Source organism: Pleurodeles waltl, chromosome 7, assembly GCF_031143425.1.
Source record: "Pleurodeles waltl isolate 20211129_DDA chromosome 7, aPleWal1.hap1.20221129, whole genome shotgun sequence".
Classification (NCBI taxonomy): domain Eukaryota; kingdom Metazoa; phylum Chordata; class Amphibia; order Caudata; family Salamandridae; genus Pleurodeles; species Pleurodeles waltl.
The window spans coordinates 1154546060-1154564000 of NC_090446.1; positions in this window are offsets into that span (position 1 = coordinate 1154546060).

Consider the following 17941-nt stretch of genomic DNA (forward strand, 5'->3'; position numbering starts at 1 on the left):
GAGGATGGTTTAAGGTAATGGACAAAGCAAAAGAAGTGAAAAGTCTCTGTCTCTCTGTGCTGCTCAGTCTCTCCTTTGGTCATTCCGTTAAATCAAAACTACCTAATTCGCCCATAATTCCTCATTGGATAATAATTGGTGCATTGTTATCTCTGTCCAATAATCCTTCACACAGTTTGCCAGAATTTTCCACTAACCACAGTTCTCATGTTGCTGAGTGGTCAATGTTATTGACGTCTTCATCGGTTGGAATGTCAGGTAAGAAAAGTTACACTTTGCGCTCCAGTCAGTGTCCCCATTGTTTTTTCATACTCCAGGCAGCCTTGCACCTGTTACGAATTACACTGTTGCATTCAGCAAGAATATCTCCTTGAGCAAATCGTCTCTCATGAGAAAGAATTTACTACAGCTACACACATCTAGCTTCTGGAAAAGTACAGCTTCGTGTCCTTCAGGAAAACAGCACATTACACGTTTAGAAATGCAGTTTAATATGAGACCAGGCAGCTAGGCCCAGACCCTTGCTAAACTAAGGCCTATCAATTAATAAGCATCTTCTTACTACATAACTCTAATTATAATATGCTAATATAACTCAAAACATTATTGCATAATAATCCAGAATTAATCAAGCTTTCATTAGTCTTCGTATACATTGGTAGCCACTCCCCGTGGGCACATTTCAAACGTGTGCATTATTCCTTGGTTAACACATTTACTATGCAGCTTCATCACACAATATATTGCAAGCTTTTCACATTAATATTGCTTTTGAAAGACACACTCCAACAGTGTATCATCGAGGATCTAAGATCTTCTATGAGTCAGAGCAAGACGCAAGAGGGTATACAAGCACCATGATGTCTGAAATAACACTGCACGTCCTCAGTGAAGTTTGAACTAGGATTTCATACCTAATTTCTATCCTAACACTGTCCATTTCCAAATGATTCCCTCTCTTAATTAGTGTGATTCTATTGAAACTGATGATCCAATTAGTTATCGTTTTCTGAAAGTGCAGCGTACTCCAACCAAAGGTGTCACCTACTCCTGAATTTCTGTGAGTGACGCTTACTCCTGGACAAAGCTTTTGTGAATTAGGTACTGAAACATTTTCTAACGATATTGCGTTACTGCTCTCAGGACTTGCCCTTAAGGCATGTTGTGCAGCACATTGCTCCTTTTGTGTTGATCTTTCAAAACTAAAGATGTGCAAAGTTGTTTTTTGCTGGAATTGTTTTTTAAAGGTCCCGATTTTCACTCTTCCTCCCACATTTGGAAAGTTAACTGATTTACAAAACTCTTTCCACACTCGTTTTCTTTCCACACTACGAGATAATTAATATTCACCATAGAGTCGGATTGTTTTCACTCTAATCCAAGCCATTCAAACTGGAAAATGCATACGGAATTATTCTCCGTAAACTAACTTAAAAAAAAGTATTTTTATACACAGACTTTATCGCCGCCAGTGGCATTGTGTAAGAAACGAACACTGCTTTCTGCGATGTACGAATCAGTCAAAACCATTTTGTAAACGTTAAATAAGATTATACCTAACAACTTTGTCACGAAGGTCTAGTTTTTCATGCTGAAGTGGCAAACCGGAACGCTGCAACCTTCACGAACTTTTCAGCAGGCCTCCGCGAGGGTGTAAAAAACATCTTAGCAACTTTACACAACGTAATACGCGCCTTACGTGTTTTAGCATTCATTCCCGCCCCTTGCTTCTGGCCATTTCTACTTTACTGTCCAATTTAAAGATGCCATAATGCAATACCATCTCCCCGACCAGCACTTCAGTTCTGGATGAAGACATACATTTTACAGCTACGCCGTCACCGTAGTAGACTGTTGTTCGGAACAAAACAAATTAAAGTACAAAGGGGCCTGAAAAGATATTGAATAGGGGGAAACACTGATGTACGCGTGCAACGTGTGAGGAAATGCGCTAGACCCTGCCCAGCTTCTAAAATACTGCAATATTTATAGTATATCGCCCCATCATTATGCACCATAAGGATGATGTTCCAGAGCAATGTGTCAGAAGTGCCGGGGGGTTGGGAGCCCTAAATACGTCCCCACAACAGAAGTAATGTAATATTATAAGAAAGACTCAAGGGACAGCCCTGTACCCTGAAGAACTTGGGTATTTAATGCAGTCTAAGGAGTTCCTTAGAAGTCACTCAAAACCAATTAAGTAATCAGTGTGGGCAATCAACGAGCAACTGTTGACACGAGGAACAACATACATGGACTGGAGCGAAAACAACGATTACCCTTGTTATTCCCCAATCGTTAGGGGAAAACTTGGAAAGGGCTGGTATTCCTGCATCCCAGGCAGGGAGGGCCAGCCGATGTATCAGTAGTTCTGTTTGCAGGAATAACAAACAACATGGGGCAGCCCCTCATCACTCGGAGTCAGCCCCAATGAATTCTTAGGCCAGAACTGGGGCTGTGATTTCAAACTATATCCCCAGAGACCAGGGTTATCAGCTTTTAAGTCGATAACTAGCTCCTCTCGATCTTTTGAAATCTGCAGCGGATCCTACAATTTGACAAGAAGTGCAACCAATCCTGAGTGCGATCCCCTCCGCCCTTTCATAGTTTGGTTAACATTCAGGGACCGCACTCTGTGAAGATGACCAGGTCACGCAGGTCAGTTTTAGGCCTTGCTGAAGAAGAGAACGACTGGAAAGTGCAGAAGACTTCCCAGCAACTATGGGCAGCGACGGAGATAAATGAAATAAAACCTATCTTGTTTGTCAAGGTTTGTAGTCACCCAGTGCTCATGGAGTGCAGCTAGCTAATGAAATCACACATAGCACTCGAATGGACAATGCCCAAATAGCTCTACGCATGCCACTGCCTTCATTTTTTTGCCCCAACTGTAGACCATCTTAAGGGAGCGTGGGATGCTGCCACAGCAGCATGTACATTAGTAACTGGTGGTCAGGTGTAGTTGCCCCAACCTGGCATTGCCGGTGTCTCAAGGATCACAAAGGCCTGCTAAGGAATAGAAAATAGGCCGTGCTCTCACACCTCCATTCACTTTCTCTACCTCTTTCTCCTTGTCCTTCCTCTCTTTCCTTAGAAGCAAACAGAAAGCTGTTCAGTGACTGATGGTAGAATATGTTATTAACCGTGCGATGTCAGCAGGGTTCTAGTACTGGGAGATGTCACTTTTTGGATGACCTGACATCCGAGCCAGAGGGCACTGGCACCCTTCTATCAGCCTCCATCATCTTTCGGCCATGTTGGAATGCCTTGGGCCCAACTGCCCACCTACCAAGGGTCCTGCATAATGTACCACCACTGTCAGGGCACAAGTCGGGGGTACACGCGGGTAGACGGCGTCCACCCTCTGTTTTCACAGGGTGGACGCCGTCTCCCCTGTCAAGAAGTTGAGCGCAAAGGAAACATGAAGAACTCGACCTGCTGTGATTTTATGAAACCGGAGCACATTCAGCAGCACCTGCATGTTGCCTGCATCCCCTTCTTAGCAGCAAAGTGTAGGCAGTGCGGGGCTTTTTAATTTTCATCTCCAGCTGGGCCCAATACAAAGGCCACATTTAAGGGAGCATCAGCTCTCCTTTTCTCCCATTATGATGCTGGCTGGTAGCTCTCTGAGCCTCACACGTAGATGCCAATGAACTAGAGGAGGGAACAAAGGCACACAGCATGTTCTTCACAAGTACTCAAGAGAAACTGCGATTGGAGGCAAGCTTTTGACTTTCATTCAATCCCTGTATATAAAAAATATGGATGCACTGTAAGAATGTCAGATGTATTGGGTATTACGAGTATGTATACACAGAACATTTTAAAAAACACCCATTTAAAAAAAATTCTTTTATAGCGCTGCTCTTCCCAATATAGGGTGTCAGAGTGCTCTCCATCGAACATACACATTATACATTGAGCAGAATAATACAAGCGCGTAAATCAATGTACAGGGTATGTTACATAAGACAATGTGGGTTGCAAGTACAACATTAAGGAGGCAGTTGTATGATTTTACTTGCAGACTGCAAACTTGGTTAGTGTTCCCACTTCGTTTATTTGGGGCATGTGCCCTGGCCACTGTGGTCATGGGCTCCCAGCGCTCCGGAGGCCCCGGCATCAGCTTCCTGTTGAACTCCGCAAACCACCCCAGTGGCTTCTGGCTGATATTTGATTTTTGGTGACACAAGGATAGGGCTCCTCTACCTGCTGTGTGCTCTAAATATGAACTGCGTCTCCACGGCAACGCCGCCGAACTGCAGAGCTTGCTATTCTGTCGGGTTTTTATGCTGTTCGTGTTTTTTTGTTTTGTTATTATTGCTTTCAAAGGCAGCCGAAGCACGGTTTGACGCTGATCTGCTTTGAGGTTCTGCTTTTGAACGCGTGGCTCTATCTCCTCGCCCCCAGGACTGGCTGCTGCATGTCGCACAGGCTTCGAATGGTTGCCTTCCTCTGGGACTCCGAGCCTCGACCCCACGCTGCATACAACAGAGCAAGGGAAACTGAGCTGTTAGCATATCATAGGCCCAAATGATTAGACACGAGACCCAGATTTCCCGCCACGCCCCAGTGCATTAGGACACCTATAATCATGTATTGTAACACACGTGGCTGCCTGAGTCGCACAGAGGACGACATCTTAAGCAGACAGAAGCACAGTGCCGCATTCCCCTGCCTGGCTGAACATCCCTCCTTCCCCCGCTTTCTCCCTATAGGATTCGGGGAAGGTCCTTATCTAGGGGCGGCAGCTATTTTCCTGGACTTTGGGGTCCAGATGTGGGTGAACCCCAAAGGTTCAGCACCAGACGTTCTTATTCCTGTTTGCAAGCCAATCAGAGGGGCAGTCAGCTTAGGTCTTATGGTCCTGGCTGCCCTTGGTTTGTCTGTAAGTTAACCCATCACCTTACCAAATAAATCTGAAACATAATTTTCTCCAAATAGAGCTGGTGTGGTGTCATTGATTTTGTGTAAACATTTCCTTTGCAAGCATATATCCACCCTGTTATGCAGGGGTGTGCCTGGCTATGGGATATCTGTGCTATGTGGTTAGACCATGGGCATTACATTAAGAACACAGGATCAACAGCCATCCCTAAGAAGGCATCACAGTGCATTTCTAGGCAAAATAACACATTACTTACGACTTTCACAGTTGTGGACTGTGCAAGTTAGGTTTGTGACATATGCCTACACAAGGGTTAATTCTCCAAAGGTGTTCGTACAAGTGGCTCCGGATTGCACTTGTACAATTGCACAACCACCACCATCCATTTCCTCAAAAGCATCGAGGATAACAAAAAAGTAATGGGTGGTTTGTTTTTTAATTAAGCTCAGACATTTCTAATTACTCTGGCCCACAATCAGTGTTACATAAGACAATGTCGTTTTTTTCTACTAAACCACCTCTTGTACGAACCAGCCGCAAGCAAATTAGCCTTGAATCTGTTGGTAGGAATAGTCCAGCCTGAATTTCAAGCAATCCAGTGTTACTATTGATGACGCAGAAATGAAGGTTTTACATTTATTAGCGCTTAATCGTAGTACTGCAATAATCAAGTGTGACTTTAACCAAACTAATAAAGATTGTACGGGGACAAATGTGCCCTCAGAGTAGTTTGCCAACATTTATAAGCGTGCTTTATATAACGTGATGTATTAGAATTGTACGAATCTGACATAATCGTAAACGTGTGCTATGATTTGCTTGTTTGAAATGTTTTAGCTTAGCATAACTTTAGTGGAGGCTTTGGCCTAGTTGCCTGTCTCACGATTTAGATGCTCGTGTTTTTCCAACGTGCTAATAAAAGTGTATTCTTGCTTGAAGCTGTACTTTTCCAGTGAGATCGTTCACATGCTTATCTTTAAGGTTTCGTGCCAGCCTGGCATCTTCTTCTTTGCTCCAAGGTCAATCTGCAGGTGCAGACAATGGACGCTCTGAAAGTGAGTTAATTGGTAAAATATGTTGCAACTTACGTTCCCGACTCCAAGGATAATGTATGCCTAGGTAGAAGCTTGTGAACTGTAGTTTTTGATTGGACAATTTGAAGCCAACCTATGAACCCTCCAATGGAAGACCCTACTGGATTTGAACTGTTGTCTATTTAAACCAGGTGCACGAGAGGAAAGCAGCCATTATTGGACATGAGTCGTTACCAGCCATTATTAGCCCATTACGAACTTTACCAGCCATTGCCCGCCATTTGCAGGACTTTGCAGCTATTATGGCCCACTTTGCTGCGACGCCATTTTGAAAGAGACTTTGATGCTTTCTCTAATCGAGAGAAAGAGACTTTAAGTAATTCTCGCCCTAGAGGCTTCAACTTTGATTCGTCCCTTTGCATGAAGTAATAGTTTTGTCCCTTTGCCGCTGAGAGGCAATTGCCCCGTCCACCCTGCCCCTTTGCCCCCGTCCCATGCTGATCGAAACTGGTACCTGTGAGACGAAGACTTCCTTGAATGCTGATTGAATTTGGTAAATATGAAAGGAAATTGTACAATTGCATTGTGTTTCTTTTAGGTAACCAACTGCTGATTTTTGATAAGAGCCCTAGTTAGGAGTTTTCCAAATTAATGTTGCTAAATTGTTTTTGCATGAAGTCCCACATGCCGATGCTAATTTGAGGTTAGATGAGGATTCATTTGTTGCACGATGCAATTTGAGACCTTGTTATGCTGACCAATGTATGCAATTAGCTCATTACAGATTATAGTTTTAGTGATTTGCATTGCTATTATCGAATGCATTGTTATTCAAATGCTGCATAGATTGCATCTTTTCCGTCGTTATGGACAGCTATTAATGTTCATTTACATATATCATTTGGTGTTGAGACACATTTATATTGTGCTAGCTTTGTTAATATAGGGAAATAAATTCATTAACTTTGAATAAACTGGTGTGGTTATTCATGACCGAAAGGTCATGGTTCGCCGAAATGTATTCTGGATTAATTGTGAAATGTTATGTTGATCAGGGTATTGCTTATGTTCGTTATTGATTATTGATTTGATTAAATTGATTACTCTCGGGTGAAGAGAGCCCCACTTGGTCAAACGATTCATCGACCTAAGAGCGTCCAAATACAGGTAATTTATTAGTACGGAACGCTCTATCAGTAGATGGTAGCAGAGGACGGTTTCGCCCTTTGGGACCCCGCTCGAGGTAACGGTTACGCCCTTTGGGACCCCATTCGAGAGGTACATGGTGTTGAATTACGGTTACGCTCTTTGAGACCCCACTCGAGAAGTTTGAATTAGATTTTTCTTGGGTAAAACAGACTGAGAAAATGATGATGGGCTAAGTCCCCCGCGACTTTCCCGGAATCTCGGAGCTTGCGAATGGAGAGAATGGAGGTGTGGGATCGGCGTTGGCGGTACTAGTGACGGTATGAGTGAAGTTAGGATTTTGCGCTTGCACAGCTTATTGCCGCAGATTGTTTGAAAAGGTTGCGAGGATTTTAGAGAATAGCGGAGGTGCGACTCCGAGTGTAGGAGTAGGGAAGTCGTCGAACTTCATAGAGAATAGCAGAGGTGCGACTCCGAGTGTGAGAGTAGGGAAGTCGTCGAACTTCATGTGCATGTGGCGCTTTGTGCAGAAAAAGGTCCACGTGGTTGTTGTTGTTGAGACGGGCCCTGCGAGGTCAAGAGACTCCGGAGTATGTTGAAAAGTGTATGAGACACTTGTTTTATGTTGTGGTCTGGTCGGTTTAATAGGTTGACCGGGCGTGGTCAACGAGTCGGTACGTGTGTTAAGGGAGTGAAAGAAAACTTCGACTTCGGGCTTTGACAAAATTCTAAGTGCACTAGAATAGATCATTGACAAGTTGAGAGCAGATCTGCGGGTCAGATTTGCTTGCGAAAGTGGGGACCGAGAAAGATGGAATAACTGCCGAGGCTAGTGAAAAATGCCTAAGGTCCTGAAGCGATTGTGTTACCCTTCCTGTAGTAAACCGACAGATCTGTTTTATTATTATTTGGTTGCTCGCGATATATGCTAGAAGTTGTTACGAGAGGAGCTGAGTGAAGGAGGACAAGCCGCGAGGCTTTGTCAGCCGCAGTGTGTGTGAGTGTGACGTCACTAGGAGCCGCGCTGGGATAGGTTGGTTGTAGAGAAGGGTCGCGCACGGATTGGACGCAGTCCGTGGGGCTCGATTGGAAGGGGAAAGGCAAGCGAAGAGTATTCCGGGAATTAAAGTCACCCATTGATTACAATTTTTGTGAAATAAAAGACGAGAAAATGAAATTTTTTAAAGCATTAAAGAGTGCGATGAAGGGGGAGTCTTACATTAAAGCGAGCGTAGGAGAGGAGACGCCACCCGAAGGTACACCAGCTTACATTGTAATGGAGGAAAGGGGGGTAGCTCCGTGCCTTTGGCTAAAGCAATGGCACAAGCTGACAGAGAAACATGGGAGCGTAGCGTTCCCGATCCATGGGACATTCAATATAAGGATCCTAGAGAATTTGAGATTTGTGATGTACGACATGAAGGTACCTCCAAGGCCAGCACAGTTTGAGGCTCTAGCGATTTGGGAATTAATGGCTAGACAGCAACAGCAAAAGAAGTTCGAGACCAGGATAAGAAAGGCAGAATAGACACTAGTGGACGCTAGGTGGGATAATGCACAGAAGGTGTGGAGGTCAGATATATTGCAGGGGATAAAATTGTTTCCCGCAATTACTAAGGAAGAAGAGGCGACAGGCAAGAAAGCTACCTGCAAGACAAACAGGAGGTGTTCCAAAGATAGGGAGGACGAGTCAGATGATGAGGAGTTCATCATGCAATTGCTGAACGACCGTCCAACGCCTTATGCAGAGAATGGACAAGGTCCAAGTACCAGTTCTGCCCCTCCGGCACTGGTACAGAATAATGAAACTCAGAGTTCAGAAACGCCATCGGGATCTAAGGACCCGAGTTTACTGTTCACCCCGCAGATACCGCAGGTCAGGAGAATATATCCAGATGTGCCTACATTGAAAACAGCAGAAAATTATCAGCCGCAGGTCCCAAGGTACTACAGCAGTGACAACGGTACGGGAATGATTATAGATCCAACCATAATGGGGTTACAGAATGGTCGCAACCCAACATTGGCACAAGCTGAATCAACTCAGTTTTTGATGCCTCAAAAGCAGATGCAGGGGGGGAACGCACATGCTCAGATGACTGGGAGTCAGACGGGCATGCCGGCAATGATGACCCATAGTGTGGGAATGAACATGCCTCAGAACCTGGGGAATGGACAGAACCCAGATGCGATATCCCTACCCATTACTGTAGGTCCACCGGTACCTTTGTACGTTCAGCCTAACTCAGGTATGAGCGGTCAAGGATCAATGGTGCAGAATGGGACAGAAAGGAGGTGCATAGAACACACTCCAGAGACAACTCCGATAGCGGCTCTGCCAACTGGATCTGGGTCCTTGATGGAGTTTAGTCCCATATGTGCTCAGTCAACAGTGGTGAGGTCGAGTCCCCCACTAATGATACCGCTATCATCGAACACTGAAAAGTTGCCGCAACCATCAATGGCAGTCGATGTGAATGCTACACTGATGGGGCTGAATGCGCAACAGCTGACACAGTGGTTCAACAGTCTGAATTCCACACAAAGCTCAGCCAGTGGGAAGGGAGAAGAGGACTATCTGAATAGGGTCAGGTTGAACATGGAAGCAGAAGAATTGGTGGAAGGGACTATGGGTGTGAATAGGTTAGAGTCCTACTCGGAAGAAGAGCTGAGGTATCTATGTCCCAGGATTACGAGAGAAGTGAACAAGGTACATAGAAGCTTGCAAGAAATAGCTGACAAAAACGGGGTTGATATAGACAAGACAAAACACTTGAGCAGGAGCTATAGATTGGATTTCAGGACCACAGACTTTGAACACATGAGGTCAGCAGGCATGAAAACGCACCTTAGAGAATTGTTGCAGAGCGCACAAGTGTGGAGGTGCTTAGACAAATGGGAAAGCAGGTGGACAAAGAAAAAGGAAAAGAAGAAAGACAGTGTCCCAGAGCACAACGAGAAAAGACCACAGAGTAGTGATGCAATAACCATGTTACCAATGAGGGAGACAGCAGGGGGAAAATTAATACATGTACCGTGGCACAGAAGCGACATTCAGTCTTTTACGGATGATTTTCCCAAACTGAGAGAGAAGCCGATTGAATGGTATCAGCAGACTGATAGGTTCGTGAAGCTTGAAAATGTCTTTGGGAAGACCTGAACACCCTCTTTGAGATTGTGGTTCCGGCAGATTTGTGGGAAGACTGCAAAAGGGCTGTAGGTTGGCCGATAAGTGAACCAGAGAGAGACAGGGATACGGGTGCACCATCACCTATGGTGATGAGTTTGTACTACAAGGTGATTGAGCATTTGAAGACGAAGGTTGCCGTGAAAAATGTGGATTGGCAGAAGATTGATCGAACTGCCCAAGAGGCTAAAGAGTCGATTCATGGTTACTATGAGAGGTTGTTGAAGGCGTTCAAGAACTACAGTGGCACGGAAACAATAGAGGCGAAGGACATGCTTCATTTTGTGTTTAGATTTGTGGAAGGGCTGAGACCAGAGATAAGTTCGATGATAAAGTCGCATTTGATTTGTTGGCAGTCGAAACCGATTGATGAGGTGTTGAATTATGCGAAATACTGTAGCGACGAAATTGAGGTGAAACAGAAAAGGTTGAAAGAGAAAGTGATGGTGATGCAACTTAAAGCAGCTCAGACAGGTCTGCAAGGTTTGCAAGGGTTGCAAGGGTTCCAACAGCAGGTACCGCAGCCGCAGCCGCAGGGAAATATGGTGTTTCAGCCACAGGCGAGAGGCAGAGGCAGAGGAGGCTTTGGGAGTAATGGTCCGGATTTGAACACTGTTGTGATTCCGAATGGTGTGCAGGCAATGAAAAAGGTGATGCCGTGTCACGTGAGCGGAATCGTCGGACATTGGAAACGCGAGTGCCCGATGGTGGTGCAGGAAGGTGCAGGTGTTGGTCAGCAAAACAATGATGTCAATGCATTCCAGACGATGAGGGGACCGAAAATGAGAGGTCCAAACCCAAATTTTCAGACCATAAATCAGCTGCAGGGATTACAACCCATGCAGCCGCAGCAGATGCAGATGCCCCGTATGCAGATGACGCAAATGCAGCCAATGCAACAGCAGTTTCCCATGGTACCTAATCAGCAAATGCAAATACCCTTGGCACCAGTGAGTCAGCAGCAAGTGATGCTTCCTCCACAGGTCTCGAGTCAGGTGATGAGTACAAATGGCACAGTACAACAGTTCCCATTACACAGTGAGAATGGAATAAACAATGTATGGGAGAGTGAAAGTTTAGATGAGGAGGGAAATTGTGTGCTTGCAGCATCCTTGGAAGTTGATCAAAAGGGTCCATATGTGGAGGGAAGAGTCATGGGTCATCGTGTTTCATTCTTGGTTGACACAGGAGCCACACGTTCAACTGTTAGGAGCATTGAAGTACCAAATTTGCCACTCTCAGGGAGGACAGTTCAAGTGGTGGGAGTAGCAAACAGGCACCTGACAAACCCAATCACATATCCAGTACCAGTCAACATTGGCAACTATCAAGGGTTACATAATTTTGTGGTATGTGACTCAAGCCCGATAGCACTGTTAGGGAGAGACCTATTGTGCAAATTGGGATGTTCGATTATGTGTTCGAACGATGGAATCAGAATTCAGACGAGCAGTGATGGGGAAGAAGAGGACAGTGTAGAAGGGGATGAGATGGAAACTGTCGATGAAGAATATCCTCTGATTAACCTTCTTCCGATGATGACTGAAGAAGATATTCCAGCTGAATTACGGGAAACAGTCGGAAAGGAAGTGTGGGATATGACAGGAAAAGAGGTGGGATTGGTGAAAGGAGTGGAACCAGTGAAAGTGACTGTAAAACCCAATGCAACCTTTCCCCAGACCCCACAATACCACATGGCACAAGACACCCTCATGAAAGTCGCCCAACTCATTGACGAGTTTGTAAAACAGGGAGTATTGAAAGAAGTGTTAAGCAGTCCATGTAATTCACCAATCATGGGACTGATAAAGCCGAGTGGAAAGGTCCGAATTGTGCAGGACTTGAGGAAAATAAATGACATCATAATCAAATGCTGCCCCGTAGTACCGAATCCAGCTGTGATAATGTTTCAAATCCCTTGCGATGCCGAGTGGTTCTCAGTCATCGACTTGTCACAAGCATTCTTTTCGGTGCCTCTTCTTGAGGACAGCCAATTTCTCTTTTGTTTCAAATTCTTAGACAGAGTTTACAGTTGGTGTCGAATTCCTCAAGGGTTTTCTGAGTCACCGTCAATTTTCAATCAGATTCTAAAGAAAGACTTGGAAGCGTTAGAATTGCCATTCGAGTCTACTCTAGTACAGTACATCGATGACTTACTGATTGCATCTAAGACAGAAAATGCCTGCACAGCCGACACCATTGCTCTGTTGAACCATCTGGGAAGGAATGGACACAAGGTGTCTCCTTCAAAGTTGCAGTTCTGTCAGAAGAAAGTGAAATACTTGGGTCACCAAATAGAGAAAGGGTCACGGAGAATAATGAAGGAAAGAATAACAAGTGTACTTCAAATGAGTCCACCAAAGACGAGGAGGGAGGTGAGGAAGTTTTTGGGGATGGTGAGCTACTGTCGCCAGTGGATTCCCAACTTCTCAACTCTAGCAAAGCCTTTACTGAAACTGACCCATAAGGATGCTTTGGATGAAATTGAGCTGAAAGGAGAAGAGATGGATGCTTTTATTGAATTGAAAGAATGCATGTGCAGGGCTCCAGCTTTAGGTATGCCTGATTACACAAAGCCTTTCACATTGTTTTGTCATGAACGTGATGAATGTTCTCTGTCTGTCTTGACCCAAGCCCATGGTGGCATAAACAGACCAGTAGCGTCTTTTTCAGCTACTTTGGATCCGGTCGCAGCAGCACTTCCAGGGTGTTTGCGCGCCGTAGCAGCAGTTGGTATCAGCCTCACTCAGAGTAAAGGAATAGTGATGGGACACCCATTAACAGTCATGGTCCCTCACTCAGTTGAGATACTTTTGACCCGCTCCCGAACGCAACACATGACTGGAGCAAGACTCACAAGGTATGAAACAATAATTCTGGGCTCACCAAATGTGCAGCTGAAAAGGTGCACTACGTTAAATCCAGCAACCTTGCTTCTTGGTGAAAATGCTGAAATTGAGAATGCTGAAGACGTCGAGCATGACTGCCTTCAGGTGACTGAATTTTGCACAAAACCCCGACCTGACATCAAGGATACTAAGCTTGATGAAAATGACCAAATTGTTTTTGTTGATGGGTCATGTTTAAGAGATGCATTGGGAATATTGAAAGCAGGATATGCTGTATGTACTGTCACAGGTGTCTTGGAAGCGTCCTGGCTTCAAGGAGTCTATTCCGCACAAGTAGCAGAGCTTGTAGCCCTTACAAGAGCATGCCAACTGTCTACATTGATGAAGGTTACCATTTACACTGATAGTCAGTATGGGTTTGGAATTGTGCACGACTTTGGGCAACTATGGTCACAGAGAGGTTTCCTGACCTCTTCAGGGTCCCTAGTGAAAAACGGGGAGAGAATAAGGGAATTGTTACATGCCATTCAAATGCCAGCCGAAATTGCAGTGGTAAAGTGTAGTGCTCATACAAAAGGACAGGACTATGTTTCCCTGGGAAAAGCATATGCGGATCAAGTCGCAAGATCTTGTGCCTTGAACTGTATATTGCTCAGGGATGAATGGAATTCGATAAATGAGCCAGAGCTCGAACCAGCTGAAGCTTTTGCCTTGAAGGTCGTGGATACAATGGATGAACTAAAAGCATTACAGAATAGCGTCAGGGAGGATGAAAAAGTTTCCTGGATTAAGGCACAATGTACAAAGAGACCAGATGAGATATGGGTTTCAAATGAGGGAAAATTTGTTTTACCAAATTGTCTCTTATCGCAGCTTGCGCGGTTCTATCATGGGCAGGCTCACCTAGGGAGAGATGCCATGATAAGATTGTTCAAAACTGATTGGTTTAACCCCAGATTCCGTCAAGTTGCAGAAGCAGTCTGCCACCGATGTGTCATTTGTCAGCAGATGAACCCAGGAAAGGGAACGGTTGTGAACATGAGCCACATTGGTAGGGCGGGTGGCCCGTTCAGTAGAATGCAGATGGACTTTATTGAGATGCCTGTGCATGGAGGTCTGAAGTATGTGTTGGTGATTGTGTGCATTTTTAGTCACTGGATCGAAGCATACCCCACACGTAGAAATGACAGCCTTACAGTTGCAAAACTATTGTTGAGGGAATTAATACCACGTTTCGGATTCCCGATCTCTTTAGAATCAGATAGAGGAAGTCACTTCAATAACGAGGTGATAAAGTTACTTTGCGCAGCGCTGAACATTGAGCAAAAACTGCATTGTAGCTATCGCCCAGAAGCATCAGGACTGGTGGAACAGATGAATGGTACACTGAAATCAAGAATGGCGAAAATATGTGCATCGACAAATTTGAAATGGCCTGACGCATTGCCTTTGGTGTTAATGTCAATGAGAAACACCCCTGACAGAAAGACTGGATTGTCCCCGCACGAAATTCTCATGGGCAGGGCCATGAGACTTCCTGCAGTTCCCGCAAACGCGCTCTTGAATATTACAGATGATATGGTGTTAGACTACTGCAAAGGTCTGGCTGACGTGGTTCGCTCTTTCTCTCACCAGGTGGAAGCAACCACCTTGCCACCGATCCAAGGTCCAGGACACACACTGAAAGCAGGTGACTGGGTCGTGGTAAAGAAGCACGTGAGGAAATCGTGTCTGGAACCCCGTTGGAAAGGCCCTTTCCAAGTGATCCTGACGACAACTACCGCTGTGAAGTGTGCGGGAGTTCCCAACTGGATTCACGCCAGTCATACAAAGAAAGTGTTGTGTCCCACAGATGAGGAAGTTGAAGCGCTGAAACTGCCAGTTCCTGATAATAAAGTGCCAAGCGCTGAGACAGAGCAAAACAGAACTAGAAGCGAACAGGCAGAAATAGAGGAGAGAGAAATATTCTCTGAGGACGAAGCAACCGATTCACTTGGGGAAGACCAAGGAGAAACCTCAGACAGCGACGAAGCAGCTGAAGGTAACAAAGAGCCTGAAGCAGCTGAAGGTAACAAAGAGCCTGAAGCAGCTGAAGGTGACAAAGAGCCTGAAGCAGCTGAAAGTGACAAAGAGCCTGAAGAAAGTAACGGTGACAAAGGGCTCGAAAGAGGTGAAGAAGCCGGAGAGCCTGATCAGAGGAGGGCTTTCCCAGAAACAGACGGTACAGAGAAAGAAAAGAAAAACGTGATTGACTCCCCAGAAGGAGGGGACAAGGCAGAACAGAACGAAACTGTTCAAACTTCTTCAGGAGAGATCGCAGGTCCATCAAATGGACACAGTGCAAAGAAAAGACCAAGTATATCTCCAGTAAAAGTAAGGACTAGAGAAAAGTTGAACGACGGTGAAGGGCCAAAAGTGAAAGAGAAAAGAAAGGAAGTGTCTGTCGTGGTACCAACATCAAGTAAAGAAAAGGACTTTGCCAAAGAGGAAAGTACCAGTGAGGCAGAATCAAAGAGAGATGCAAAATTGAAAAGGAAAAGGATACCAAACAGGAGATATTCCGGTCCAGAATGGGCATATGTAGTCAATGACGATTGGACTGACGAATTTGTATCTCTTAGCCTCGAGAACGAAGAAGAAGAGATACCAATAGAAAAGAAAAGTTTTATGGACACTATTGACTGAAAAAAAAAAACTGATAAATGACATTGCTTGCTATAATCTAACGTGATACAACCAGCTGAGACATTGCTAAACCGGATGAGACATTTGCTAACCTGATAAGACTTTGATAACCTGATTGACTCTTAAACACGATTTGAGACAACGTTGAACTGATAAAAGACTGAGTTATTGATTGAACTTTGAAAAAAAAAAAAAAAAAAAAAAAAGGAGACTGAGTTATTGCCGAATTGAGACAAATGCTGCTAACCGATAAGTGACTGAGCTCCTGAAGAAAACTGTGTGAACATTGCGCTCGTTCAGCTTTGTAACTAATTGCTAAATCGTTTTTTTATAAGTGCTTCTAGCTCTCTGATTCTATACAGATCATGACACAAAACAGTAGAGTGAAATATTGTAAATATGCGTGTATAGTCTTGATAACTGCATGTGTACTAATAATAATGGCAATAGTGCTTGCAACGCGTGGTAAGGGTGAGAATGAGAGAATTGATGCTTCTACTTCTGCTCCTGTTACTGTCACTGAACTAACCGCATTGAAAAGACTAGAATTAGATGAGAGACACTTGCATGATAAGAAGGAACTTTCGTATAATGTTTTCTATCGCTTGCTAACAGAATATGTTGAGACTATGGATGCGAAAGATTGTTATGTGTGTACACAGATACCGACATCGGTAAAGGAAGGGGTGACTTATCACCACATGCCTCTTACATATGGGATTACATGTAGTATAGTAACTTCTAGATTTTATGGTCAAACTAACATACAGTATTTTTACTCAAATTATGATGTTACCTTTGCATATGTTCCTATAATAGCGCAGCTAAGTCAGATTGCTAAAGATTGGGATGCTAAAATAATGAGGGAATTTTTCGAGCCAATGCAACCTTTTGAAACAGCTCACGCTCATAGGGAAAATCTTACCTGCTCGCTCACTGCAGTAGAAATAAGCTTTTTAGATCGCACGGATGATAGAAGGGCACAAATGAATGCGAAATTAGAAAAAGAGCTAAGTAAGAGGACTTCAGTAGATCATTATGATTTTGCCGCAATAAAAACACAAGGGAGAATAGCTTTAGATGCTTGGCATGTAGGGAAGTTTTGTATATATCGAGGTGAATCTTATTATGATAACATTTTTGTGGGAGCGAGTGAATGTAAACATACGTTTATCTTTAAGGCCAAATGGACATTCATGCTGAACGGACTAGACCCTGTCATACCTGGTGTATATTACATTTGTGGGCATAATGCCTATTATCGTCTTCCAAAGGGATGGTGGGGGAGATGTTATTTGGGTATAGTGTTCCCAAAGGTTTATCAACTGGATGACCTATCGGTGATTCCAAAGACGCCTGGATCTCATCGTATCCAGAAAAGAGAGACCGCAGCTGCTGTGGTAGGAGATATATTTGGAGCCATGATTCCTTCATTGGGAGTTGTGTTGAATTCCATCAAAATAAGAAAGTTGTCTACTATAGTGGATAACATGTTGACAAAGTTTTCAAGTGCTATAATACTGATAGATGCTGAACTTGCAGCAGAAAGAGCTATGACTCTTCAAAACAGGCTTGCCCTAGATATTCTTTTAGCAAAGGATGGCGGCGTTTGCAAAATGCTTGGTGCGCGTCACTGTTGTACGTATATTCCAGACAACAGTGTGAAAATTAAAACTATGCTTGCAAATCTAACAAAAGAGAGTGCAGACTAGAAGGAATTGAAAGAACCAGGAGTGTGGGAGAAGGTTGGAAAGGGAATTGCTTCAGTGGGAAATTGGCTTGGTGGCATTTGGAATGGAATATTACTAAAAATAATACAGGGAATATTAATAGTACTGATTTGTATATTTGGAATTTGGGGAATAAAAAGGGGAATAATAATGATTATGGCAAAAATTAAAAGAAGGAAGGAAGAGAAAATGATGAAAAGAATGGCAGAAGAATACAAAGCAAGAACGAGGGGAACTAAAAGGAAAAGAGAACTGACAGAATTTTAATGGAATAAAATTTGTGGGCATGGTTTTGTGTGACGACAAGTAGTCATCAGAGGAGGGATTGATGACGCAGAAATGAAGGTTTTACATTTATTAGCACTTAATCGTAGTACTGCAATAATCAAGTGTGACTTTAACCGAACTAATAAAGATTGTAC